The 26,605-nt window shown below is 39.5% G+C and overlaps 1 protein-coding gene across 1 annotated transcript in view; it reads right to left on the bottom strand.

The window, feature by feature from the left end:
* Window positions 1-26,605, bottom strand: part of LOC122555285 (mucin-3A-like) — a 462,531-nt gene that overhangs the window by 423,759 nt on the left and 12,167 nt on the right. The window lies entirely within an intron of this gene.

The raw sequence follows: 26,605 nt of genomic DNA, 5'->3' as shown, positions 1-26,605 counted from the left end.
CAGTAGGGGTGAGGGGAGTCCAGCAGTAGCAGGGAGTTCAGCAAGGTTGAACTAATGGATAAATGAATGGCAGAGCTGCACTAAAGTCTGTAGCATGGGCTTGCCATGCTTATGTGGGAACTCTGCAATGTTTCCCTTGTCCTGGCTAACTATCAGTACAGGAAGCATTATCAGTTGCAGCTGCTTGAGTTCTGTGTTTTGGAGTTTGAACAGTAGCTGGCACCACTGTGATGTAACCATGAGACTGTATACTTGATGAATAGCATATTTATAGACGCTCATAGTCATTTGGAAGTACTGAACTTAAATGTTGCTGAAAAACGGTCCTAAACCAGTCACTCTTGGTTTTGAAAAGTACCCAGTCTATCTCAGATTACCCTGAAGGTAATCACATGTTTGTCCATCAATGAAGCTAGCTGTTACATGCTTGTACTGTGCAGTAGCAATGAGTGATGTTTGCCACTAACCAGGACGCTGCCATTGAACCAAAAACATATTCTGCCTATCACATAAATGAGTAATGTGGCATATGAATTTCAGTACTGGTGTGGCAGATATGTAGGCTGAATAAGCCAAAGATTGGCAGATCATGTCAAACAGGATATCAATTTGGCTATTCGCAATAACCAGGGTACTGGCCCTGCCTAACCAGACCATGCTTATATTTAACCAAATACCTGAAATCTCATTGGGTGGAATTTCCCAAGCACTGAGCAACATGGGCAATGGTGAGAAATGTGGGAGAACCATGCAAGACTGACAGTGAGGAACATTCTGCCGTTGAGAACAAAAGTTCCCATTTCCCAACCAAGTATTGAATGAAAAGTTGCGATCCTCACGTCTGAGTGGCAAAAGGCCTACTTGCATGTTTTAGCATACATTAAAATCCTCATTCCCATCAAATCTCTCTTTATTGCTATGTAGGTTCCCAATCTCCCACCCATTGGACAGAATCTATCCGGTGACAATTCCCATGATTTTAACCCTAGCTTGTCACTTGCTTCTCCAATCATCCAACAGTCATCAACATCTCAGTGACCGCATGCATCCTCCAGATCGTCATCGGCAAATTCTTCATCCGACATGCCCAGGGCAAGTAACATAATCCATGAAAGGCAGCTGCAGACTACAGTGTTCAGCCAGGTATATGGCTCAGCTTTAAGAATGGCCAGGAAGCTCAAGAGGTCCCGTTAGTTACTAATACTTTCACCAGTGCTGGTGGAGGAATACGACAAGTGGGACACCATAAAGGTATGGTGCAGACAGGGAATTAAATTATTAGCTCAAAAGAAAGAACGTGCAGGGCTTTATGCAGGGCTATTGTGGGTGTTGGCAATTGGTAAATTGCTCCATTGTAGAACAAATGCAAACTTGACAAGCTTAATGAAATCCTTTAATACGGTAACCAATTTGTAATTGGGTTTCCCTTACTTGACCCACATACTAGGCATTTAGTCAGCTGAGTTAGTCCTCCCATCACCCCATCAAACACTCAAAGGGGACCTGAAATAATAGGCATTTTTAAAAAGTACAAATCACATGAATAGCTGCTCAAAATACAGTGAATTCACTCAAATTTGGAAACAATAGGGATGTCTGCAGTTGGGTGTAACAACAGGAGAGGGACATGGATAAAATTAGAACAAATTGCTTCTCTTTTCTTGCAATTGTTTCAATACTTATCTTCCTTTCTTGGAAATAAGCCCAAAAATAATCAGTGTCACCACATAAATTGCCTTGCCCTTTCCAAGCTCGATACTCTAACAATGAGGTACATTTCTATCTGATTAAATGAACAATTGGCTGTGAAGTCATTGAGCATTCAGTTTGTCGGCACTGTTTGAAATAGAGTTTGGCATGACATATTGACAGGCACAAAGACATTAACAACATGAAAATCAAGTATTAATTCCAATTATTAATTTGTTCTTAAAACAAATTTAAGGTATTTGAACCACAATAACATATGCTATGATTCTGAGGAAGGGTCACTGGACCCGAAACATTAACTCTGATTTCTCGCCACCGATGCTGCTAGACCTGCTGAGCTTTTCCAGCAATTTATGTTTTTGTTACTGATTTCCAGCAACCACAGTTATTTCAGTTTTTATATAAGCTAAGAGATTGGTTATTAAAAGTGCACTCACTCACTCTCGCAAATATGGTTACTCTCATTCACTCACCGACCTCACAATAACCTCATAAACTCAATCATTTTCACACAATGTTCAGAATGCAAAGCTTCTCCCGAAGAAAGGGTTGGAGGCAGACAATCCCAATGCTCTTTCAACTCCCCTCACGTAAGTCTGGAGTGAGAAAGATCAATGGAGGTTTAGCAATGAAGTCAAGGAAAACATCCTCTTCACAACCCCCTCTCTCTCCTGGATCTCCATGCTTACCCAACTTAACTGTGCCTTCCAAATCCCCCAGCTTTTAAAAGCCTCAGTGATTCCATCTAGGGTCTCCAATAATGATCTTCTGTCTTTTGTTTTGTACATTGCTAGCAACAGCCAAAACTCCAAGGGGTGCTGCCAATATGGAAACCTTCCAGCCTCTGATTGTCTGATAGCTCTCAGATGTGGATGATCAACCCACACACACCAGGAATTTCATCCTGCAAAGGCTGAAAAATCCATCAGTAGTTAGATGCCTGGTTATTTGAGACCTAATCCCAAAGGGGTACCTGGAAATGACCATGGCCTTGTTGTCACCAGTTGACCAGCTGGTGGACAGACTCATTGCCAAGGCCATTAAACTTTACCCAATGTTTCCCCTTTTCTAATCCTGTGCCTTCATCTGTGCTCAAAGAGAATGCACAGAACTGGGATGCCAGCATTGCAGCACTATTTCTGATTGATGTCCTTGTTAATCCTAATGTCTACTTGAAGAATAGATTCACTGAACCCGAACTGCATTGCCAATGTACTTTAAAACTAAATGACAACCAAGAATGTTAGCAAGCATTCTTGCATTATATAATTGATCTCCAGTTTTGTTTATAATATAATGTGTTTTATTTTATTTTTGTGCTTTTTAATATTATAGACTGAAGTCAGAAAGAGCTATTTTAAAACCAGTTTTAAACTGTTTTAAAGGATTGCTGCGTGTTTTGAAAAAGAACACACCTGATTCTAGTGGGAAACATCATGCAAGCAGTTGATTGAACAAATAGCAATTGACATTTCGGTTGTAATAAAATTAGAGCCAAGGGGTTTTGTACAGATGTAGCTGGGTGGAAACAAGACGTTCATTGGTCTATGGACTAGTGATCAATTATCAGTGATAAAAGTCTTTTGCCTGCCAACAACTGTACAGTTAGTTCTAAGGTAACTGAACAATTTGGGGCTGAGGACAAGATAGAGAGAACTGTTTTAATCTTCCTTGGCGCAAAAGCTGTCTCTCCCTGTTTTCTGCAATCAAAATCCATTTAAATGTGAAGAAAACATTTTTGTCTTTCTTTCAGCTGTTGTTCTAAGCTGTTGCTCTTAACTGGTAAGTGAGAGATCTTTTGGAAATGAATCAGCTACCTTAGTGCTGCTTGCAGACCAGTGGAAGTATCTAAAGAAAGACGATTCAAAAGCAAAGTTCTGACCCGCATAAGAATAATCTCAGCAACCTGTGAACAGGAAGCACTGAATTCCCTGAAAAGATGCAGTTTTCCTTCACCCACAGTCTATTTCTTCTGAATACACACAGACAGTGCTAGAGAAACTCAACAGGTCTGACAGTATCTGTGGAGTTAGAAACAAATTTAACATTATGAGCCTGGTATACCTCTTCATTTGTCTTTAAGAAAAGAACCCGCATCCACAGCATTTTGTCTTTATTGGACCAATTTGATCCTGTCTGTTTGCTTTTCTGTGTGTGTGTGAGAGGTAGTTCATTAGAGGATTAGATATTTAATTTGTAGCATTATGTGCTGATAGTTTAGAAGTGTTTATCTGTAGCTAGAATCTAATTACTTCTAATAAATAATATTTCTTGTTTAGTATTGAAACCTGATCCATGCTTTCTACAACCTGGGTCTACAAATAGGTAAATTGAAGAATTTTGTGTATTTATTGAATTTTTAGCATTTGTGACAATTCCAGAACTTATAGGGTTGATTTCCAGCACAATATCCCTGTGAGTTATGACAGTAAGAGCTTTGATTAACTTTATAATAAATTTATTTGATTTAAATTTGTTTTTATTTCAAGCTTGAAATTACCGAGCTAACTCATTCCTGATTGGTGCCTTTTACCACTTCCTGATCTAATGATTTGTCTTCAATTGATCACATGTAGCCCATTAATTAACTTAACCAATCACAATTTTTTCCCCATGAACATGCGATGTTTTTGAGTTGTTACACCTTTGAGGTAGAATTAAATATTTTTAGAAATCTGGATTTTTCTGTAAGAGTAATGGTGAGACTATCAGCATTTGCTTTTATTAATCATTAAACTTCCAGTATTTGCATCTGTATAGACATCAGGAATTGCACTCCAATTTGCCCTCCTCCCTGACAAGTGTACCACTGAAGTACCTTGTTAGTAGACTTGGTATTCAACTGCATATTGTGGTACTGACCTACTACATGGTCAGTAAACTTGCAAGAAAGTTATATTTTGTCCATGGCAGTGTGCAAGTGAATTTTTATTTGTCTAATATAACTTAACTGCTATCAAATAACTTCCCTGATGCTGAAAATTTACTTTTGCAGATTTGGAGTTTCACTCCTTCAGATTTGCTTTTCTCATTGTATTTCACTTTTCAACCATGATTTTAAATTGAATTAAGTATTTAATTAATATTTCCTGGTTCAGGCTTTGCAAGACTCAGTAACAATTTGTCAGTCTAATTGACTGAAGAAACAGCTTGTTTCTTGCCCGTGCATACTGGCTGCAGATCCTAATAGACTGCACTGTATTGTATTAGATTTGTGATGATTGTAAATTTCCTCTCAAAAGCCCACAAAATGTCTGTGATGGTTATAATCTTAATGAATGGATATATCATTTGTTCATCTCTGACTGCAAATCTGTTCCTATTTTTGTCTTATTTTTCAAATATTCACTTATACATATTGTATTTATTTATTATGTTTGTATTAAACAAAAGCATCTTCTATTCACTAATTTAGTGGCATGCAAATATTCATCAGAATTCAGCCTTCTTTATTTTTTAACAGTACATGATATATGTAGCCGTAGAGAAATTTAAGGGAAAGCAAGGATTGAATACCTCATTTAAAACACACAGTTTCTAACATAGTATTTATTTGTTACCTGAAAAAAGCCTTGCTAACTCATGAAATCTTCATCACTTATGCGATTTTTCCATCATTGGCATAAACTTTCAGAATTTGCTGCCATTGTGCATGTTATTTTCCATGTACTACTCTGAAACTAAAAGTCCTGCACTGCTGAAAGGGATAAGTGTGACTGAATGATCAATTTCAAACTGCAAGCATCCCTAGTGATGTCCAGAGTTCATAGCAGGTGTGCAGCACTGGGAGAAGCTGAGCAGCAAGACTGAAACCTATCTGCTGCTATATCTAACGTGAATCAGAATTGCAGTTATTAACTGAGTTTTTATTATTGACATTCTATGCATTTGGTTTCCCGAATTTCCCCTTTGTAATTTGGCTAGTTTAATAATGAATAATACGATGCACAAGAATATAAAATTACAAATAGATGGAAGGACTAAAACATTTTGTGAAATATATTCTTAGTTGCAACAGTCCTTATGAAGAGCCATAATATTTTGCGGTAGAGGTCTGTTACACAAAAGAGGTTTTGAACTCTGTTTGTGTCTTTTCTGATCCCAGATCATCTTGGCTTTCTTCCCATGGCTGGAAAGCCACAGTGTCTACACTGTTCAGGCTTTCAGTTAAAATCACAGTTGAAGCGTGATGTTGCTTGCTCAGAAGACCAGATAGTAAGCAGGAATGTCAATAAGGATGATACCCAGAAGATTGTCATCATCATCCAGATAGGTATCTCTGGTCAAAAATAACTGGTTGCAGAGTGTGCTCTTTAGCTTAACAATGCACCTTACTATAATCACAGATCAGCATATTGATATGTTGCCTTGTGTGCCAGGTTTCAAGGTTGACTCTGTTACTGGCTCCACACCAACTCATGTGATGGTTGTCATTTGTCCTCCTGTGTCTATTGTACTCCAGAGAACAGCCTGTGAGTCAATGCTTTGCAGATGTTTCAAAACAATTACCATTGAATCAACTATTAATATAGTTATTGTCACTTTGCCAAAGTTCAGCATATAGATTTATCTCAAACAGAGTGTAGCCATTGTCTGAGAAATGATCTAAAGGAAAATTAATCTGAGATCCTTTGGTGGATTGTATTCTATTATTAGTTCCTGAAATCTGGCAGTGATTTTCCATATGAAAGCAAAAACAGATACAAAGTAGTAAAGTTATAAGAAAATTCATGAGATTCCAGCTCAGGTTTTAATAAATGTTAAGGGTATCCTTGTGAGTATTTGAATAGTTATTGGGCGTTTATACATGTAACAGACCTGATAGCTAATCTTGCCTAAAAATTAATTGGAATCAAAGTTTTAAGGATAAGGAAAGCCAGCCCTATTCCAAGCTTTTGTCCACCTTTGTTCAAAACTATATTTGGACCAAAATTTCATCAATAAATAATAATCAGATAATTCTGGTCACCCTTCTAATAGGAAGGATGTTGTTAAACTTGAAAGGGTGCAGAAAAGATTTACTAGAATGTAACTGGGACTGGAGGGTTTGAGTTACAGGAAGAGGCCGAATAGGTTGGGGCTTTTCTCCCTGGAGAGTCAGAGGCTGAGGGCTGATCTTATGGAGGTTTATAAAATAATGAGGGGTGTAGATTAGGTGAATAGCCAAGGTCTTTTTCCGAGGGTGAAGCAGTCCAAAACTGGAAACCATAGGTTTAAGGTGAGAGGGGTACGATTTAAAATGAAGCTGTGAGGTAACTTTTTCATGCAGAGAGCAGTGTGTCAATGAATCAAGCTGCCAGAGGAAGTGGTGGAGACAGGCACAATTACAATATTTAAAAGGCACCTGGATGAGTATATGAATAGGAAGAGTTTAGAGGCATTTGGGCCAAATGTTGACAAATGGGATTAGTTTAAATGGGAAGTCTGGTCAGTGTAGATGAGCTGGACTGAAGGGTCTGAGTCTATGCTCTATGATTTACTTCAGTGAAAGGGGCATAGTACAGGCTCATTAAACCTGATAATAATGCACATCTATTATGTGTTGTTTTATTTATTAGGAGGAAGCTGTAAAGAGAGACTGACACTAAGATGGCCACATCACTTGTTTACACATTATACACAGCACATATTCATAATTTATGATTACATTCAGCCACTTGCCCCAGTTGCACGAACAATATAATCTCAATAACAGACAACAAATCTCTGTTAATCCAGCAATTATCAAAATAATAACTCACAATTTTTTTCTTTTTGAACTGTATCTGTAAATCATGATCTTCCTGATCTTCTCACAGGTTTTTATGTACAGTCAGATTTTAGACTGTTTGGTTTCAGTTTAAGTCTCACAGAAGTTCTAGTACTTCAGACACTGAAGTCTGTACTGTTTCACAGTCAGGCATTGCCAAATAGATCATGCTCTAACTTTGATCATTTCTTAGAGTCAGAGTCATAGAGATATACAGCATGGAAACAGACCCTTTGGTCCAATTTGTCTAGTGCTGACCAGATATTCTAAATTCACCTAGTTCCATTTGCCAGCATTTGGCCCCATATTCCTCTAAACCCCTATTCTATTGATATACCCATCCAGATATCTTATAAATGTTGTAATTGTAAATATTTGCCCTCTAGTTTTGGACGCCCCAACCTTGGAGAAAAGACCTTTGTCTACTTATCCTATCCATGCCCCTCATGATTTTAAAATCTTCCATAGTCACCTCTCAATCTCCAATGCTCCATGGAAAATAGCCCCAGTCTTTTCAGCATTTCTCTATAACTCAAACCCTCCAACCCTCCAACCTTGGCAACATCCTTTTAAATCTTTTCTGAACCCTTTCAAGTTTCACAACATCCTTCCTACAGGAGGAAGACCAGAGCTGCACACAATATTCTAAAAGTCAATGCACTGACCAATATCCTGCACAGCCGCAACATGATCTCCCAACTCTTAAACTCAATGCACTGACCAATAAAGACAAGCATGCCAAACATCTTCTTTACTATCCTATCTACCTGTGACTCCACTTTCAAGGAATTATGAATCTGCATTCCAATGTCTCTTTATTCAGCAACACTCCCCAGGACCTTACCATTAAGTGGCTAAGTCTTGTCTTGATTTGCCTTTCCAAAACACAGCACCTGACATTAATCTATATTAAACTCCATCTGCCACTCCTCGGTCCATTAGTCCATCTGACTATGATTCTGTTGTACTCTGGGGTAAATTTCTTTGCTGTCCACTACACCTCCAAATTTAGTGTCTTCTGCAAACTGACTAAACATACCTCCTATGTTCAAATCAAAATCATTTGTATAAATGATGAAAAGTAGTGGACCCAGCATCGATCATTTTGGCACACTACTGGTGACAGGCCTCCAGTCTGAAAAGCACCGCTCCACCACTACCTTCTGGCTTCTACTTTTGAGCCAGTTCTGTATCCAAATAGCTAGTTCTCTCTCTATTCTGTGTGAGCTAACCTTGCTAGCCAGTCGACCATGAGGAACCTTGTCAAATGCCTTACTGAAGTCCATACATATCACATCCACTGCTCTGGTCTCATCAATCCTCTTTGTTATTTCTTTAAAAAGCTTGATCAAGTTCATAAGACATAATTTCCCACGCACAAAGCCATATTGACTATCCCTAATCATTCCTTGCCTTTCCAATTACATGTAAATCCTGGCCTTCAGGATTCCCTTCTTGCCCACAGCTTGGAATAATACGATCTACGTTAAAACTTCTTACTTTTCCATCAATTTAAACTAAGTCTCTCAAAATCAGAAGTATGTGTAATATTTTCACATCCCAGTTCATAGATTGTGAAGGGAGTTCAGATCATGAATATATTAATTCTTCTTGTTTTCTTCTGTTTGTGTCATTCTGAATTTCTGACTGAACTGTTTCCATTGAACTTTAGCAGACAAACACAGTAGAGCTAACTTTAATATGTTCTTAATCTTTGCTTCATTAAGCTCACACTACCTTTTTGTTGGAATGCATTTGTACATTTTATACTTCTGATTTGCTACAAATGTGTTACCTCTGAAGTACTTCCTTTCCGTTTAAATAGAAACCATTAGAACCCATATGAAATATGGTGTCAGAAGTGTATGTTTGCAATCATGTGGATTTTTCAGAGCTCTAAGAGAGCCTCAAATAGAAGAAATAGAAGAGAAAGAAAGAACAGTAGTCAGCAACTTTTAATTGCTGGGTGAGTCAGAATGGTTTTGAATTTTTCAGTTCCTGGTAATTGGAAATGAAACATAATTTGAGACCGAATTGAAACATCTTCCAATCTCAGTGGTAGAATGTTTAAGTGGCACAGAATAAATAAGAAGCCTGAACAGATAAGAGTGGCAACTCTGTTACCAGTGCTGAGGAAAGACTTTGACAAGCTGCACTGCAGTCTAGATCTCACAGAGGAGTAGACATACCAAACTGCAGAATGTTTGACTGTCTTGGAGATGTACTTGTAACATTGTACTAACATTCCATGTGTCTTCAACCTCAAGGGGAGAGGGAGAGTAGTGATCAGAGTGTGATAGTGCTGATTTATCTAGCTGAATTCTAATGACAATCTCAGAAGAGATAGGATTTTCATAACCATAAGAGATTTTCCCATGAGAACACAATTTAAGAGGGACCTAAAGGGCAACTTTTCCACGCAGAGGATTTTATGTATATTGAATGAGCTGCCAGAGGAAGTGGTGGAGGCTGGTACAATTACCACATTTAAAATTCATCTGGACAGGTACATGAATAGGAAGGGTTTAGAGGGATATGAGCCAAATGCTGGCAAATGGGACTAGATAAATTTAAGATATCTGGTTGGCATAAATGGACTGAAGGATCTGTTTCCATGCTGTACAGTTCTATGACTCTATGACCTGCTGAGAGAGGAGAAACTTACTCTCAACAAAGCTACTGACATGTGCAGAAGTTCTGAGGTAGTCAGTCATCAGATAAAGCGTAATGTTGGGAAAATGGACAGAGCTTTGCATTATCCAAAGAGATAGTTGAGGCTTGACAAGAACAACAGCATAGAAAAATAGAAGAAATATTTGCAGAAAGACCAGCAGAAACATCATGACCTGAGTGCAGACATAAGGATTGCAGTGCACACTGCACAAAAGGATAGGAACCATGAACAGCATGGAGACAAGTGTGCTCACATTGAAAGAAGCTGGATCATTTAGTATGCACTTGTTTCGGTGGAAAGATGATAAGCAAGTCATTGAAGACATCTGCTGAAAATATGTCCGAAAATGGTTCTGACAGAACACTTTACATCATACAACACATTGGCATTGTCAGGTCTAAAGGTTACTAAAATTATTAGTAACTGTGAGGCTGCTGTGCTTCAGCTAGGAATAGAAGCCTGAAGAGGAGCAGCTCCCAGGACGCTAGCTGCAACAGACAAAAGAAAGGCTGACTACAATGAAAACATGAGGGACAATTTTCTTTATATTGATTAACTTGTAACTGCAAGTGCAATCATTTTTTATGAGAAGGAATTTTCAGCAATATGCATGTGTTACACTTATGAATTTTGATAATCATGTGACCTCTTACATGCTTGCTTTTGGTTTATGAAGAAGACATTAAAACAGAGAACATGAAACAATACCCGAGTGTGGCATACGGAGGCTGTTCTGTATTTCTGCAGAGAATTAGCTAATCGCTTTATCATTCTGAAACTTGAACATCCACATAGTACTTGTTTCTTGTTTCCTTGATTATTCTCACTGGTCTTTCTGCTTCTCTGTTTGATGCCAGATAATACAAACAAGAAAGGGTGTGTTTGATACCATTTTGTATTTTGAAATTCTAAATAGAGCAGAATTAATTCAAGTACAATTATCTGACACAAACCTCTCCCTTAAAGTTAAAAATCACACAACACTAGGTTATAGTCCAACAGGTTTAATTGGAAGCACTAGCTTTCGGAGTGCTGCTCCTTCATCACCTGATGCTCCAAAAGCTAGTGCTTCCAATTAAACCTGTTGGACTATCACCTGGTGTTGTGTGATTTTTAACTTTGTACATCCCAGTCCAACACCACCATCTCCAAATCATGATTCTCCAGTAAACTATGACAAGAATAAAAGGTTGTAATTCATCTATTGTCTTCTAAGCTTTGATGTTTTGATTTATATGCCTTATTTTGATCCAATTAAAGTGATTGTCAATAAGCACAAAAAAAATTGGCACTTTCCTTGTTGCAAATGTTTATATGTGCTCTTTGAAATGTTTGACTCAGCCATGGCAGCTTACTTCTGAAGTTTTGACAAGTGGTAACCAATGATTCTAGATCACTGTCTAGACCAGGCCAATAAACAAATCCTCTGTCTACGGATTACATGCTAACTATTTCCGTGTGTCCAGAATGCAATACTGCCAGAATCTTGTCTCAAAGACTACCATTCTCTGATCCTACTTATAGCAGCCCTGTTCACATGCCAACTCATTACATCAATTGTGGAAGAGATTCAGTTCTCATCCATTCACCTGTCAAGTTCTGTGCAACCATTCAAAGTTAATTCACAGACTCTTTTCAAAATGGATTATTTTTGAGTTTCAGCTGCAATTTCAAAGTATTGATGTCTTATTCCTATTGCGAAGACTGCATCTTCACAGCCTCCTTCTGAGACCTGATGCTGAAAAAGTGGGTCAACAGTAGCACTCCCCTTTCGATTTATATTATTCAATGCTGTAGCCATGCTGTGAGAGAAGTACAACCCAATGCTGTATTCCAATGTTACTATTGTCAATATTGCAGAATTTGGACACAGATTGGTTATTGGGATTTATGATCTGTAACTAATGTAAAGTTTTTACCCAACAAAACTGATGGAACTTATGACTCCAAAGATGATTCCAAGTGCTTTCCTTTACTGTTTGTGTATAGTTATCTTCACTTTTATTCAGTCTGTGAGATACAAATGCTGTGGACTTCTCTTGAGCATTATTCATAACATCTTATCGCTGCGCTGACAAGATGGTTTGAGACATCATCCAATGCTTCAGCTCATGACTTGTGTTGTTATAACACAGAGACAGAGAGCCAAACAAATCAGCCTCTCTACCTCTGTATTTGTGACACAGTAAAATTAAAGCCTTTAAAAGCCCTCAATAGTTACTTCAATACTTTCTAACCAGACTTTTGAATAATCCATCCCAGACTTTGTGAATAATTAATTCCAGACACTGGTTTTGTACTTTAAACAAAAAGACTTAACAATTTATTAAATGCATTAACTTTAGCAGAGACAGAAATATACAACAAGGTAATCTAATTAATGTCTATGCCTTAAACCTGAAACATTTGTTTTCAGCACCTTGTCACACAAAAGACAGGCAGTCAGACAAGTAAACACAGTTAAGTGAAAAAATAAGAGAAAATAACAAATCTGGCCAGATTACTTCTGTGATGTATTGTTTCATAGGCAGAAATATACATTAAAAATTAAAAATGTATAAAATAAATAATTAATTGATTGCTTTTCTGGAAACATTGATCAGGATCACCAGTCAGTTGAAAATAGTTATAGTTCTAACTCAGCTTTCTACACTTTGGCTTCTGAAAGCTGGTGAGGAAGATTAGGTAAGGAGTTTGCAAGTCATCATGCTGTACCATCAGGACTGGAAATGCCCGAAACGTCGATTCTCCTGTTCCCTGGATGCTGCCTGACCTGCTGCGCTTTTCCAGCAACACATTTCCAGCTCTGATCTCCAGCATCTGCAGACCTCACTTTCTCCTGTACCATCAGGAGCCAAGCTCATCTCTTCAGAAAACATAGTTCACAAGAAACAGCTTCAACTGTGGTTCCACCCTGACAGACTGACTTTCGTTTCCCAAGGACTCGGTTACCATGCAACAACTGCCATCTGCTTGAAAATAAGGTCTCTTCCAGACTTACTGGAACTAATTTCTAAATATTGACCTTGTCAATAGCCAATTTCTGCTATCAATTTAAATACAATCCTCTTCCTAGGGTTGCTGTCTCTCTAGGAAGAATTAAGAATCAACTGGAAATAACCTCCAGGCCAGGGTTCTCAGACAAACAAATCTCATTTTGTTTTTTCTTTTCCTTTTACCACTCACTTCCCAAAGTCCACAAATCATCTTCAGCTCACAATTCTCAGTTCACAGCTCCAAACCAAAATTGATAAAAGAGTAAAAATAAAAGTAAGAAAAATCAGTAAGTGTTCTAATATGTCAGAGTGAACAAGCAGCTCATCACTGATCATGCTTCCTTTATATGCCTAATTTTTACAGCGTCCCTTAGTTCTGGTCCCACCTGCAAGAGGAAACATCATGTCTACATCCACATTGTCAAGACCACTCAGGATCTATCTACTTCAATCAAGTTATTCCTCATTTTCTAACCCCAGTGGAAAAAAGCCCAGACTGTCCAACCTATCCTTATAAAGTAACTTGTACGTCCCAGGTATCAATCTAGTGAACCTCCTATAAATAGTCTCCATCACATTTACATACTTTCTCAAACAAAGAGACCAATAATGTACTCAGTACTCCAGACATGGACTCATCAGTGCTTTGTATAACTGAAGCTCTTGTTTCTCAAGAACCTTTCTCTGCCTTAAGAATATTTATTGACCCATCCCACTTTCACTCTTGTCTGATGAAGAGAGTTCAACAGACTCTCAACTCTCTGAGAGAAGTTTATTCCTCATCTCTTAAATATTTACTTATTTTCAGCTATGTCCCCTAGGTCTAGTCTTTTACATAAGGGGAAACATCCTTCCAGCATCCACCTGTCCACACCACCAGAACCTTATATCTTTGAATAAGATCACATCACATTCATCTAAACTCCAATACCCAACTTTTGTTTAGAAAATAAACTCCCCTCAGCACAAGAATGAATTGTCCTTTCTGCTTTATACTTCACCTGGTAAACAGTTGCAATGAGTCTATCTTTTAGCGCTTGGCATTTCTGAATGGATATGCTTATTGCCAGGGAGCATGCAGGTTAAGAGCAAACTATCTAAAATCTAACTTTCCAAGAAACAGTGCAACATGAAATCAAAACTATCACCTAAAGAGAGCACTCTATCAGCAGGGGGAGGTGATGGCCTAGTTGTATTATCACTACACTGTTAATCCACAGACCAGGTAATGTTCTGGGGACCTGGGTTCAAATCCTGATATTGGCAGATGATGCAGTTTGAATTCAATAATAATCTGGAATTATGAATCTAATGATGATCATGAAATCATTCCTGATTGTCAGGGGTTGAAAAGCCCATCTGACTCACTAATACTCTTTAGGGAAAGGAAATCTATTGTCCTTACCTGGTCTGGCATACATGTGATTCCAGACCCATAGCAACGTGGTTGACTTTTAACGGTCTTTTCGGCAATTAGGGATGGGCAATAAATGCTAGCCTGCAGTTATGTCAGAGTCTGGGTGTCACTGGAGAAGGAGCACGTGGTGTCCACCAATACCCTCGAGCTTTTTAGGGAAAGGTGGACACCACAGGGAGTGGAGTGTATTATTTCCCCCTCCAACTCTATTTTGATTTAAACCCTGCCCTCTCCATCACTGTTTGATCACGCAGCATTGCCCTTTAGAAGGGCACGGCTTGTCACTGGCCACTCGGGTGTTGGAGTATAAATAAAGATTTACACACTTGCTGTTTTTCACTGTGTCTGACATCTGCACACGCATGACATGGGTGCTGGGGGGAAAAATAAGCATTACTGCTGTTAGGTAGTAGTGTGGGGATAAGAAAAAGAAAAAAAAAAGGAGTGTCAGAGGTTCTGCTCACTCTGAAAGCTGGCTCTGAGGGAGCTAGTGAGCAATAAATAAATAAATAAATGCTGGCCTAGCCAGTGATACCTTTATCCTGTGAATCAGTTTTTAAAAAAAATCTTTAAAGGTCTTCCTAGTGGTTTTTCTAGATCTGGATATTGACAAATTTCCCAAATTTTTTGCCCAACAAGTATCCCACACAGGGAACAGCCCCAATCAACAGCATGAATAGTAAATCCAATGCATCCTGACAATAATTTGGAGCATTAGAGGAAATTCTTTCCCATTGTAGAGCTATAACCAATTGCTTAGGTGGCGTTCCCTAGTTATTTCCAGTCACATTACATGCATAACTATTCAGTGTCACAGAGCTATAGAAATGCATACAGTGTACATTAGTACAATCAAGAACCACTTTATTACATTCAGATACTAATTCTGCTCACCAGAACCAGCTTTCCAAGGCCATTGCATAAATGTCATGGCATGTCAGACTGGCATATATGTTTTTCCAGCACCACACTCTTTGACTCTGATCTGCAATCCTCTCTTTCTCCTGACATATATGTTACACCGTTTAGACAAAATTTTATGATGACAATGCATGGCATGTTGTAACTGAAGAAAGTTGCAATAAAGATCAGAACTTTAAAACCACAGTACCCACAGCTGTCAATTTTACAAGCAATATGTTTCAGTGGCACTCAACTTTGACACCTTCGAATAAAATAACAATCCTGCCAAACTCTGTTCTCTATTATGTGATAGTAAGTAATTGACAGAAAATTTAAAAAACAAGTTTGTGTTAAATAGACCGTGGTTTCCAAAATTCCTAGTGTACAGTATTTCTTTTTTTCAGCTATTTGCAAGGGTTGTTAGTGCTGTGGTCAGAATTCATGTAAATATTTCCAGTTAAAACATTTCACATCCTTGAGACGACTTGCAAAATATTTTTACAACAGGACTTTTCAACAAATCTTTAGCAGACTGATGGAAAGTTAAGTCACTGGCTATTTGTGTACTTATTCTTCCGATATTTTCCTCATTTGTTATCCAATGATTGAGCACTTGAACTAGACTGCGGAGTGGTGTATGCCACAGTCAATGCCAGTCAACAACAGGCATGATTCAAATCAGATGAGAATTTCTCCTCTGTGGACTAATGCTAAGTTGAAAAATTGTCAGTGTATTGGAAGAACCAACAACCTGCCTGAACGCCATTTGTGAGGTCATGACTGCATCTTTTGGTTTTGTACCTTTATACAATAGTTATCCGCAAGTGACCTCCACCACCCCCCCACCACTCCCCACCCCCAAAATGCTACAGTCCTCTGATTATTGAATTGAGCATTCCAACAAGATCAGTGACCTCTATAGTCATGCACCAGCCAGAGAGGTCACAATGGGAGCATGCCACCCTTCCTACCAGGTACATTGGGTCAGGGGGTGTCAGGACCATTTGAAGCATGACCAGGTGAGGGGGATTGTTTGGCAGCTAGTGTCACAGGGAAGAAAGAAGTGGGACAGCTTCATTGTGGGTCAAGAGTGCCTGATTAAAATGCCCACTGGCTTTATTCTAGCACTGGCAATTGTTGATCAGCCAGTTAAGTAGCTCAATAGGCCTCACTGCAGGGGATGGAGATTAGGCATGCTCCACCTTCCCTATCTTTGGTAAAATGCCATGCTAAGGAAGACAACAATCACACCAACCTCTGTCTCCTGAATAATGTCATGACCATCCTCCCTCACCTCTTAGCCTAGAGAGTGGTCAAAATCAACCCTCACATAGAACATAAGGGCATAAGAAATAAGAAAGTTAAAGTCAACCATGCGGTCCTTCGAGTTGGCTTCACCATTTATCAAAATCATGGCTGATTGAATTTTGGTATCAACTCAATTTTTATAACAATTCCCTCCCAAATTTTAATTCCTTTATAGATCTGCGAAGCTCACCCTTGAATATATTCAATGATGCAGCCTTAACTGTTCTCTGGCGAAGGGATTTCCTAGGAGAGGAGAAATTCTATACGGAATATTTCTGACAGAAATCATAGTAAAGAAACCATTCAAACCATTGTGCCTATGCCAGCTGAATAAAGTAGCCACTAATTCTATTCCCACTTTCCAGCACCACAGCCTTCAAGTGCAGATGCAGGTTCCTTTTAAATGAGTGGCGTGTCTCCACCTCAACCACTTAACCATATTAGAAGCAGGAAAGATGTTCCTGATGGTAGGGAGTCCAGAACAAAAGATCACAGCTTAAGAATTAGGGGTAACCCTTTGACGACTGAGATGAGGAGAAATTTCTGCACCCAGAGAGTGGTGACTGTGGAAAGTGGTTGAGGCCAAAACATTGCGTTTTCAAGAAGGAGGTAGATCCAGCTCTTGTGGCTAAAGGGGTATGGGAGGAGGGCAGGATTAGGGAATTGAGCTCAATTATCAGCTATGATCATAATGAGTGGCAGAGCAGGTTACTCCAGCTCCTATCTTCGATATCTCCTATAGACAGCAAATTCCAGACACCAAACACAATCATGATCCCTTTATCATTTCCATCGATCACCTTGGATCTGTGACCCTTAATAATTTACCTCTCCATGGGGAAAATAGGTCTTCTCTGTCCATTTTATCCAAGACCCTCATTGTTTTGTACACTGAGATTGAGTCACCCTTCAGGCTCCTTTTGGTCTAAGGAAAACAACCCTAGACTATCCAAACTTTCTTCATAGGTGCAATTTTCTTGTAAATCTCCAGTTTTGTAAATTACTCCTTAACTCCATCTTAAATGGGAGATCCTTTATTCTGAAAGTGTTCTCCCTAGTTTTAGACTCCCCCATGAAAGGAAACATCCCCCATGCATCTTTCTTGTCAAAACCCTCGATGTTTCAATAACATCGCTTCTCATTCTTCTATACTCCAATGCATATAGGCCTATCCTACTCAATCTTTTCTCCCTTCATCCCAGACATCACCAATCCCTTTACACTTCTTAGTTAGCCACGATGTTAGTTAGCTTAGTTAGCATCTCCTCACACAGTCTTTCTTAATCAATGGATACACCTAAATATTACATGGAGTTTGTAGCAGGAAAACACTTGCCTTTAATTAAAATTATTCATTCTTGGAACATGGGAATCACTGACTGGGCCAACATTTATTGGTTGTATCTAGTTCCCTTGATAAGGTGAAGATTAGCTGCCTTCTTGAATGGTGCAATCCATTTTGGGTAGGTAGGTCCACAATATCATTTGGGAGGGACTTCCAGAACTTTGACCTAGCAACACTGAAGGAATGGTGGTACATTCTAAATCAAGATGGTGAGTGACTTAGATGGGAGCTTTGAGGTAGTGTTGCCATGTATCTGCTGAACTTGTCCTTCTAGATGGAAGTGGTCGTGTGTTTAGAAAGTGGCATGTAATGATTCTTGGTGAATTTCAGGAGTGCATCCTGTAGATGGTGCACACTGCTGCACAAGGTGTGGTTGATGTAGGGAGTGGATGGGTGTGGTGCCAACCAAGTGGCTGCCTTCTCCTAATGGTGTCAAGCTTCTCAAGTGTTGTTGGAGCTGCACTCATCCTGGCAAGAGGGGAGTATTCTATCATACTCCTGACTTATGTCTTGAAGATGGGGGGGTGCAGGGACAGGTTTTAGAAATTCAGAGGTTAATTACTCACTGACCTATTCTTGTAGCCGGATATGTCTGATCCAGTTCAGTTTCTGGCCAAACTGATCCATGAGTCTCCTTTATTCACTACTACATGTAACTCTACCTTCTTGATTTAATTTTAGTGATCCAAAGTTCTGGGACTCAATTCTGTAAATTTGGAAATGTCAAAAACATAATTCATTCACCTGCCAGGTCTCTGGTATCATTTAATTTTGTTTTTAATGTTTTATAATAGCTGTAATATGACAGAAATCAACAAGCCAATCACAACTAAAACTTGAATCCTGATAGTTGGCTTTGTGTTAGAACAATGTTGCCCAACATATGACACACAAACTAAATCAGGCCCACTCAATCACTTCATCTGGCCCTTGATGCTCTTTCCAGTTATTGAGGAAATCCAGCCCTGAGGCCAAGATGTAAACTTCTACCAGATGTGACCCAAAGCAAACTGACGTGGCAAATACTCAGTCTCAGAAAACTGCATAGGTTACCATGTTTTGGAAGTTACTAGTTGGTGCATGAAATGTTTACCTCTTGAGATAATAAGAAGCCCTCCGTCATGCACCCTGAGGTTTCACCACTTCAGAGCTGAAAAATGTGTTGCTGGAAAAGCGCAGCAGGTCAGGCAGCATCAAAGGAGCAGGAGAATCGACATTTCGGGCATAAGCCCTTCTTCAGGAATGAGGAGGGTGTGCCAAGCAGGCTAAGATAAAAGGTAGGGAGGAGGGACTTGGGGGAGGGGCGTTGGGAATGCGATAGGTGGAAGGAGGTTAAGGCGAGGGTGATAGGCCGGAGAGGGGGTGGGGGCGGAGAGGTCGGGAAGAGGATTGCAGGTCAAGAAGGCGGTGCTGAGTCCGAGGGTTGGGACTGAAAAAAGGTGGGGGGAGGGGAAATGAGGAAGCTGGAGAAATTTCTCCTTTTATCTTAGTCTACTTGGCACACCCTCCTCATTCCTGAAGAAGGGCTTAGGCCCAAAACGTCGATTCTCCTGATCCTTTGATGCTGCCTGACCTGCTGCGCTTTTCCAGCAACACATTTTTCTCCCATTTTAGGGAGATTAAGGCCACTCAGCATATTCAGTGTGCTCCTCAATACCATAATATCATAGCTGGTCTGATCATTCACAACTCCATTTTCCTGCCTTCTCTTCAACTCTCTTGATTCCTTTACTGATCAAAAGTCTGTCTATTTCAGCCTTGAATATATTGAATGATCCAACTACTACTATGTTCAGTATTAAAGAATTCATTCCCCTGTGAGAGAAAAACTTACCCCCTTCTCTGTCTTAAATGGATAACCCCTGCAGCTGAGATTATACCTTCCAGTCCTAGACTCCCCCACCACAGGAAACAATCTAATCATCTACCACAAAAAGCTCCCAAAGAATCTTATATGTTTCAATAAGTACAGCTTTCAGAATCTAAACTCTAATGTGCGCAAGCTACTCAATTGCTCCTAACAAGAAAATCATTTTGTACCCTCCAACACCAATACATGTATATCTTTCCTTAGAAATTGAACCATTTTGTCTTTCCTGGAAATGCATCCAGAGTTTTAGCATCCAAGCATAGTTCAAAATACCTGCAGCAAAACTAAATGAACCCATAACAATGTAATTTTATATAGTTGCTTTAAAAGCAAAGTATGTCAAAGTGGGTGAGATTGGAATAATTAGTCAAAAATTGATAAATAGGGGACATTAGGTCAAGGAACCAGAAGCTTAGGCAATAAGGTAAAGTTTAAAAGGGACAGTAGCAACATGGGTACAAAATTAGTTTGGTGATATGAAACAGAGAGTAAGGGTCAACAGATACTTTTCAGGTTGAAGGAAGGTTTGAAGTGGAAATCCCCACAGGTCAGTTTTGGAACTTTTGCTTTTCCTAATATGGATTAATAATCTAGATCTTGGTGTCCAGGTCACAGTTTCAAAGTTTATGGCACAAACCTTGGAAGAATTGTAAACTGTAAGGAGGATGCTATGGGACTTCGAAAGGACATTGACAAGTTAGGAGAATGAGTGGATAGGTGGCGTGATGGCATCCCATGATGGCTTCCTGGCACAGCATGGTATCCTGTCAGCCTGGCAAGGCAGTCTTCCGGTGGTACATGGCAGTCCCTTGGCCTGGCATGGTGTCAGTGAGGACTTCCAGACTTGAGGTGATTCCAAAGCAATCCCTCCAGCCTCATGAACCTCAAGTTGAAGTTGGCTTTGTCTGGAGCCAAGGCCTGGTGCAGACTGGAGGCCAGCGTGATTTGGGTTGGAAGGCCATTGTTCTAAGCTTTTATTTCTGCCATGCTGGACTTTTTTTTCTCTATTTTCTAAGATCTTGTAGCTGAGGATGCTTTACCTAGGCACCATTGTACCTAAGATGGTGCTGTAAGTGGCAACTTATAAACTTTTCACTGTACTTATTTGAGTACATGTGACAATAAAGCTAATTCAATTCAATTCAGTTCAAGTGTGAGGTGATGCTTCTCTGCTGTATGTTTCTAATCTTCAGTGTTACCACCTCCTGACATGTGCCATCCTCATTGTCCTCTGCCTTGTGTAAGCATGAGTGACTCCTGCCTCTGCTCGAGTTCTGCTTCCTCTCTCAGCACAGTGTTCAGAATGTACCTTTTGCACAACTCACTGAAGAAGTGCATTGGAAAACAAGCCCTGCTATTCCCGGAATCATCATAAAAGTGAAAAATATTTAAAAGAAGTATGCAAAATCCCAAATGTTCAGATGCAGGTTGATAAAGAGCATTGACCAAATATCTATAATGAACAACATTTTGCTATTTATTACTGGCCATTAGATTGTATCTACAGGTACATTAAATTAAATGAACTTTACAAATTAAAACATTAAACCCTATATATAGTCCATTCTGACATACAGGCAAGCAGACAAACATGAACAGAAAGCTAAACACATGATTGGAGAAAAATCTGGGAAAATAGTTCTGTAGACTTTGTTCATGTGATCTGTTGGATTGGTTCTTGCTGATCCAAAAGTTTTGTCTCAACCTTCTTTTCTCTGAATAATTTCGTTAATTTGCCATGAGCATAAGATGGCTACTTCATTTATGAAGGTTCTCTGACTTACCCAATTCAAGGTCACAACTTGCAGCATCTGCTTAAGCAAAGAAAAACTGGCTTTCTTCTATTTTAAAATGGTTAACTGCAGATAGCGAGTATTTGTTTGGCTACTGCAGACCTAGCTTCTCCTTGTCTTGCTTACAACCAAAGCTATTCAGCTACTTGAGAACCAATCACCTTGTTCTTGGCAGGCGCATTGATAATTGGTCCCTATTCCACACCAGTCAGCTTCACTAGTAAACAACTCTTTGGTTTCAGTTCATCTGCACATTGTTGGACAGCGACACAAATAAAGTTCACAATAGTTCCCTACTTTCAAAACGTTCAACCATCCTTTATAAATCCATAGATTAGAACTATTCATTCTCACTTCAGTCCATAAGTCATAAAAAGTACAAAAATACAATGACATGAATTTTACAATCTACTCTTTACATTTGACAAACTGATCTTGTTTTTAAATTTTTCCTTCTTTTGGACTTGCGTGTTCCTAATCTATGCATATGTGTAGTTCAGTCCCTTTCTTGTATTTTGTATCTCATAAACTTAATCTTTTGTTAACTCAAGAAAGACTAGTCCAATTGGATCCTTTGGTTTTGGAGAAAGTACACTGCAAACTCAGAATCTTTCTATACTCAAACGCTTTCTATACTTCTCACGCACTCATGACTGTATGACCAAATTCAGCTCGAACTCCATTAACAAGTTTTCTGATGACATCACCATAGTGGGTTGGATCTCAAACAATGACAAGAAGAGTACAGGAAAGAGAGAAACAGCTTAGTGGCATGGTGTAAATACAACAATCTCTCCTTCAATGTCAACAAAGCAAAGGAGCTGGTCATCGACTTCAGGAAGTGGAGAGCATGCTTCTGTCTGTATCAATGATGCTGAAGTAAAGGTGGTCAAGAGCTTCATGTTTAAGGAGTAAATATCACCAGCAATGTATTCTGGTCTGTCCACATCAACACTACAGTCAAGCACACCAACACCTCTACTTCCTCAGAAGGCTAAGGAAATTCGTATTGCCCACAATGACTTATCAATTTTTATAGACGCACCATAGAAAGTTTCCTATCCTGATGCATCACAGCTTAATATGGCAGCTGTTCTACCCAAGAATGCAAGAAGTTACAGATTCATGAATGTAGCCCAGAACATCACACAAACCAGTCTTCCTTCTTTGACTCCGTCTACACTTCCTGATGTCCCAGAAAAGCAGCCAACATGATCAAAAGACCCCTCCAACACCTGTAATACTCTATTGTACCATCTTCTATTGGGAGAAGATACAAAAGTTTGAAAACTCGTACCAACAGATTCATGAACAGCTTCCTGCCCACTGTTATCAGACTTATGGACAGACCTCTCATATATTAGAGTTGATCTTTCTCTGCATCTTCTCTGTAGCTGTAACACTATCTTCTGCATTCTGCTCTATTTACCCTGATGTACTTATGTAAGGTTTAATTTGTTTGGTTAGCACTCAAAACAATATGTTTAACTGTATCTCGGTGCATGTGGCAATATTAAATCAAATCAAAGTATCCACAGGGGAAGACACAGTAGCTCAGTGGTTAGCACTGCTGCCTCTCAGCATAAGGAACCTTGGTTCAATTCCAGCCTTGGGTGGCTGGCTGTGTGGAGTTTGTGTGTTCTTCCTGTGTATGTGCAGGCTTCCACCAGGTGCTCTGGTTTCCTCCTACAGTCCAAAGATGTGCAGGTTGGGTAGAATGCCCATGCTAAATTGCCTTAGAATATCTAGAGATGTGCAGGCAAGGTTGATTAACCATGGGAAATATGGGGTTATAAGGATAGGGTGGGATACTGGTTCAGGTGGAGTGTTATTTGGAGTGTTAGTGCAGACTCAGTGGGCTTGAACGGCCTCTTTCTGCATTGTAGGATGCATTGTAGGAATTCTATGTTCTTTCTAAGTTAACCCTGTTATGATCAACTGAGGTGGGGTTGGGGGGTGGGAGGTGGAGGTGCACGTGAATAACCAAAGAGTGCCAATACATCTCATCTTACTTAATGACTTAGGGTATTTCATCTGGAAACATAGCTGAAAATGTGTTGCTGGAAAAGCGCAGCAGGTCAGGCAGCATCCAGGGAACAGGAGAATCGACGTTTCGGACATAAGCCCTTCTTCAGGAATGAGGAAAGTTGGTCCAGCAGGCTAAGATAAAAGGTAGGGAGGAGGGACTTGGGGGAGGGGCGTCGGAAATGTGATAGGTGGAAAGAGGTCAAGGTGAGGGTGATAGGTCAGACTGGGGTGGGGGCGGAGAGGTCGGGAAGAAGATTGCAGGTTAGGAAGGCGGTGCTGAGTTCGATGGATTTGACTGAGACAGGGTGGGGGGAGGGGAAATGAGAGCATCTGCAGACCTCACTTTCTCCTCCATCTGGAAACATAACCTATTAGGGGATCACATGGGAACTGTCCCTGATAACCCTACATAAGTCAAGAGTAAGCTCCAATTCCTGGCATGTAAGAATACCGACTTACTTTTAAGAAGGGAATTTGGACATTTTTGTCCAATATAGTTCCAAGTTGGGAATCCATGTCTCTTGGAGAGATACTTGCAGGTCATGGTATTCCCATACATCTACTGCCCCTATTCTTCGAGGGGGTACAGGTCACAGGTTTTGAAGGAGCTGTCAAAGAAGCCATGGTGAGTTACTGCAATGCATGTTGGAGATGGTGCTCTGTGTGTCAGTGGCAAAGAGTGTGTGAATATTGAAGATAGTGGATGGGGTTCCAATCAAGCAGGCTGCCATAATCTACACAGCGTCAATCTTCTCAAGTATTGTTGGAACTATACCAATCCAAGCGAGTGGGAAGTATTCCATCATACTCTTGGCTTGTGCCTTGTAGGTGGACAGATGTTGCTGAAATAAAGGTGAGTTACTCACCACAGAATTCATAACCTTCCTACACTTGTCAATACAGTATACATGACTAGTCCAGTTCAGTTCCTGATCATTTTGATCGTTCCTAGCATTTTGATAGTGAGGGATTCAGTGAATGTGGTATCATTTATTGTCAAGGGACAATGATTAGATTCTCTTCTTTTGGTGATGCTCATGGCTTTGCTTTTGTGTGATGCAAATGTTACTTGCACTTATTAACCCAAGTTGCAACGTTGTCCAGGTCTTGCTTAATGATAAATCTCAGTGATTTAAGTCCATGTGCACTTATTGCTAGTGGCAAAGGTCAAGCAAAAGATGAGAAGCATTTTAAGAGGTAGTAACAGAGAAAATAAGAAGTTAGCTTTGCAATCCAGGATGACGGACAATAGGTGAACAGTTTTAGCAGATTAAAGCAGGGCCTGGTAGTGTTTTATGTGGTTTGAACTTGATATGGTTAAATCAGTTGTGTGCAATATATATTCACATTTGTATACTTTGAACTTAAGGAAGCAGAAGTTTGGGTTGTACTGAGGGGAAAGAGCAGGCTAGTAAAAGTTAATAGTTTTACTAAAGAATTGTGTTTATACAGATATGATTCTAAATACATGTGCATTAATTCTAATTGTTTAATCTTATTCTAGCCTGATTTTAAAACGTATAACCAATCATTTTGAATTGCGTTTAAATCATTAATTGCTTTGTATTACTTTTAATTATTCACAGTATGTGAACATTGCTGGCTAGGTCAGAATTTATCGCCTTTTTGTAATTGCTCTCAAGAAAGTGATGGTGAGCTACTTCTTGAACCATTGCAATCCATGTGGTGAAGATACACTCATGGTACTGTTAGGAGATGAGTTCCAGGTTTTGATTTTGGTAAAGAAGATATATAGCATGATGTCTTCATTAGTCAGTGAATTGAGAATAAAAGTTGGCAAGTCATGTTGCAGCTGTATAAAACTTCAGTTAGGCCACATTTGGAGTATTGTGTTAAGATCTGGTCTCCACACTTTAGGAAGGATGTGGAGGATTTGGAGAGAGTGCAAAAGAGATTTTTCAGGATGTTGACTGAATTGAACTGTATTAACTATAAGGAGATGTTGGACAATTCAGATTGTTTCACTGGAGCATAGGAGGCTGACTGGTGACCTCTTAGAAGTATATAAAATTATGAGAGTCATGGATGGGGCAGATAGCAGGAGTCTTTTTCCCACGTTGGAGATGGCAAATACTAGGGACTTGTATTTAAGGCAAGAGGGGGCAAATTTAAAGGTGATGTACACAGCGCATTTTTTTATATAAAGGATGGTAGGTATCAGATATACACTGCGAGGGGAGGTGGTAGAAACAGATATGATAGCAATATTTGAGATGCTTTTATACAGACACATGAACAGTTAGGGAATACAGGGAGACAAACCATGTGCAAACAGATGGGATTAATTTAGAATAGATTGGTACAGATGTGGTGGGCTGAAGGGTCTAATCCTGTGCTGTACTGTTCTATGTTCTAATAATGTCCAAGGAGAAAGTGAGGACTGCAGATGCTGGAGATCAGAGCTGAAAATGTGTTGCTGGAAAAGCGCAGCAGGTCAGGCAGCATCCAAGGAGCAGGAGAAGGGCTTATGCACGAAACGTCGATTCTCCTGCTCCTTGGATGCTGCCTGACCTGCTGCGCTTTTCCAGCAACACAATTTCAGCTCTAATAATGTCCAATCCTGTGTCCCACTTTGGTCTATCCCTGAAATTTAAGTCCTGGCAATATTTCACTGACATCATGTCTTTTTCATGCTATTATATATTTTGTGTGCTTAAAAATCTCTTATTTCACAGTAATGCATTTTGCTGCCCTTTGCTGCTGCACTGAAGGGCTTTCCCATTTTTTCAGATAAAACAGTGGATTCCACTTTCTTAGAGAAAATATTGTATTTTTGCCATTCATAGCTAAA

This window comes from Chiloscyllium plagiosum, chromosome 12 (genome assembly GCF_004010195.1).
Source record: "Chiloscyllium plagiosum isolate BGI_BamShark_2017 chromosome 12, ASM401019v2, whole genome shotgun sequence".
NCBI classification, from domain to species: Eukaryota; Metazoa; Chordata; class Chondrichthyes; order Orectolobiformes; family Hemiscylliidae; genus Chiloscyllium; species Chiloscyllium plagiosum.
The sequence above is the reverse complement of the archived record's forward strand: the minus strand, read 5'-3'. Positions and strand labels throughout refer to the sequence as shown.